Below are 3,968 nucleotides of genomic sequence, written 5' to 3'. Positions count from 1 at the left end.
TTATGAAGCCATATGGGAACTGTATCTGCAGAAACGGATGACCAGACATCTGATTTTCCACCTAGGTTCATTATGACTGCTTGGCTGAACTCCAAGATTTACCATTGCATTAGCTTAATAGGGATCTGTTTAGACAAACTGAGTGTTTACTTTGCTTGATTGACATCTTATGGGAGGTGTAATGAGTTAATCTTTCTGTGATCTCTTTTGTCAATGTCTATGTTTATTTGGACAAGGTTAAGAGATATGAACTGGGTAAAGCTTATGTTACATAAACTATAATGGCCCTGTCTAATTGACAGTTTTAGAGGGTTGCAGGAACAGCAGTTATTTTTTCAAGATAGAATTATGAATTTTTTTCCCCTCAGCATTTCAAGACTTGTCATTGTTATATAGCTCATTGGTTATTGCCATAGTGCTTACTACATGTATAGTGCCTTCACATCTTCCCCAAAGTGTGGTGCCCAAAACTGGATGCAATATTTCAGCTGAGATCAAATCAGTTTTTTATACAGGTTTATCATAAGGTATTTGCTTTTGTACTCTATGCCCTAATTTATAAAGCCCATTATTATGTATGCTTTTTTATTGCACTCTCAACCTGCCCTGCAACCTTCAATGAATCAAAAAGGTTTTTTTACGGCTTTTCTTTTCACCAAATTGGTCTAAATTTCCATCTTTACCAAAACATCATATGGAAGGATGGGGTGAAAAGTATATATAACGTATGTATAACTTATTGCCATGCATAAGGTATCACAGATGTGTGGGATAGACGGGATTGGCAGAGATTCTTTCCTTGTCCATCATTGTTCATATGTTGATACTTGGGTGAATAACAGGAGAAGGTATTGATAAAGAGGAATCTGATAGAAGTCATGGACTGCATGCAAACCACAACAGGTAACTGGCCTGGTGCTACTTGACCTACAGTTGGTATGAAGAATCAGTTATCTGATTAGATGTATTTGAAGTTCTTGTCAAAAAGAATCAAACGGTGCAGTAATGTTGGTTCTTTCAGTGTTGGATAGTTTTTTGGGGTGGGCAACCACGTGAGAGTTGCAGTGTAACCTGGGAGTTAGGATGATGATCTGACTGCTGAGTGTATTGAAACTGAAGATATGAGAGCAGGACTATGCAGGGGCAGAATCATTTCAATTCCCGTTTGTGAAAGCACATTTTAAAAGGAACCAGGCAGAGATATTAGACATTTTCTAAATTTACTTTGGAATATTTTTTAATGTTTGAGAAAAGTAGATATTCCCTCAAAAATAAACTGGCTAAGGAGTGAGCATTGTTTGTCCTGCACAAAGCTGCCTGAATCTGAACTGGCACTGTAACTGGCTGTGTATTGCACTCTATAGATGTCAAAAAGGTTTTCAGCCAGAGGCTCAGTCAACTGATTGCACATTACAAACTTTATGTTCCTTCTGTCATAATGCAAAAAAACTATAACACATTAAAAAAAACACACTAAGGGGAATTGCTGGCTTATATTTGTTCCGTTTTCTACATAGATATGTCTGAAAAGTTTTTGAAAAGCAGTCTATAAAATAACCAAATGTAATACTTTTAGTATATTTGCAATTCTGAGATTTTCCTTGCGTGACAAAATTCAAATTGTTGAGAGTGTTTGGTTTATTTATGTAAAGTGGTGGATCACTTTAAAATTGAATGGTGCATGCTGAGTAAACCTCTCAGTGGTCTATTTCTCGTTTCTGATTTTTTTCAACTTGGTGGAATGGATGCACATTGCTGTCTGATCTGAAAAATCACACTTCAAAGGCATTGGGTGGTTTTTGGGAAAAGGGTGAAAACAGGGACCAAGTGGGTTGCTGTGCCCTTTTTGTTTAACAGTCTGGTTTTAGCACACAGTTTTGGGAGTAGTTGCTGATTGCCATAATTTAAATGTAACTGGAGGTGCTAGAATGCAGACTCAAACACTGATCAGGAAAAATTTTCCACAAGTGGTATATGTAACTTTTATGCACACACATCCACTGAAGGTGTGGAGTGTGCTGGCTGACAGGTAATGGCACTTATCAGAGGGTGTCAGAGACTAAGGGAGAGAGATCACTGGTTCTCAGATGTGGCACTGGAGGCCCAGGTTGAGGAAGTCCAAAGGAGGAGAGATGTTCATTGGCCATAAGGGGCAAGGAAACTGTATTTATAAGGGTCTGGCAATAAAGGGTTAACGTGGGACTGAGTACAGTACCGCCCACACAGTGATGTAAGAGAACATATGACCTGCACCTAGGGTTCAGGGTAGTGTTGGACAGGGCTATGTGTAGAAGCAAACATGGAGACAGTGCCTAATTTGGTCCTTTACTGTATCTATGGGCAGAATTTTTAGGTAGGTGTGCGGGCACACACCCGACCCGCTCAAGCATAAAATAGCACATGATGACATTGGGTGAGCATCCCATCATCATCCTGCAGTCGTGCGATATTTTGGTTGGCGGGCACACGCAAAAGTCAGAAGCACGCCCACCGACAATTAAGAGGGCAATTAAGCCCATTAAAGTTCCAATTGTCCCCCATTTTTCGTGGTCCATCCAACATTACAGTTGGCGGACAGTCAAATCTGCCAGGTGGACTTTGCATTTTTGATGAAACCTCTTCCAAGGGCGGGATGATGTTTCCATTATTAAATTTTTAAAAATAAAAAGGTATGGGCAAAATTTTCATCATCTGTATGTTCAGGTGACTAATTCTAACGTGTGGACATTTTTTTCTGGATTTTAAAATCTTTATTTCTTGGTTTTAAATTCTTCGGCTCCCTGAGGCAGCTCTCTGGCTTAAGAGAGCTTTCATTCCACGGTCCCCTGCGCCCGCGCTTACGTCAGCGCCCGCCCTCCTTTCACCCCCCCAACCCAGCAGTGCTGAGCATTTCAGCACGCCCTTCATGCTGGCTGGCCATTAATTGGCCAGCCATTGTGAAATTGCGGTCGGGGGCTGATCACGGGCAGCAGGCCGTTCCCGGGCTGCTTCTGGGCTAGCCAATTGCGCCCACCTGCGGACCTAAAAATACTGCCCTGTGCATATAGTTTCTAGTAGTTAATAAATACTTACTGTTGAACTACCTAAGACTACAAATACCTTAATAAGACCTACTGAACTATGCCCAACACCTTACAACAGTGAGCACAGAAGCAGCTAGTGCAGTACATGTGGGAGGAGATCACCTAGGAGGTAACAGCCAGGAGCCTGGCCTCAGTACATGACTCCAGTGCCCTAAGGAATTAATGAATTGATATCAGTAGTCAAGGCAAAATTCCTTTTCATAAACACATATCTCAATAACTCCTCCATCACCAACACAACCTCAACACACTTTATCTGTTGTCTAACTGTACTCTACATTCACACACCACGTACTATTGCATCCTCCACGAGCACTACTCAAACCTTGAACATATCTCACAGCTCTTCAATCATACATGCCATTGTGCACACAAAAACACCTGCCAACACATTCATTCATAATCATCACTCTCTCTTCCATGGCAAGTGTGCATCAGCTATGGATCAGTGGGTAGCCCTCTTACTTGTGAGTTACAAGGTTCTGGGTTCAACTCCCACTACAAGGCTTGAGCATAAAAACAAGGCTGATGTGTCTGTGTGGTACTGAGTGCTGTCTTTTGGGTGAGGTGTTTAGCTGACGCCCAGTCTACTTGGGTAGATATGAAATATCTCATGGCACTATTTTGATGGAGAGTTATCCCTGGTGACATGGTCAGTAGTTATCCCTCAATCAATATCACAAAAAAGGATTATCGGGTCATTATTACATTGCTGCATGTGGGAGCTTCCTGTGTGCAAATTGGCTGCCATGTTTCCTACTTTACAACATTGATTACACTTCAAAAACAATTAATTGGTTTTAAAGCACTTTGAGACATCCAGTATAATAAAAAGTGCTTTATTAATGCATGTCTTTTTTGTTTTTCAAGATAGCATATAATAAG

The sequence above is a fragment of the Carcharodon carcharias genome, chromosome 4 (assembly GCF_017639515.1).
Source record: "Carcharodon carcharias isolate sCarCar2 chromosome 4, sCarCar2.pri, whole genome shotgun sequence".
NCBI lineage: Eukaryota > Metazoa > Chordata > Chondrichthyes > Lamniformes > Lamnidae > Carcharodon > Carcharodon carcharias.
The sequence above is the reverse complement of the archived record's forward strand: the minus strand, read 5'-3'. Positions refer to the sequence as shown.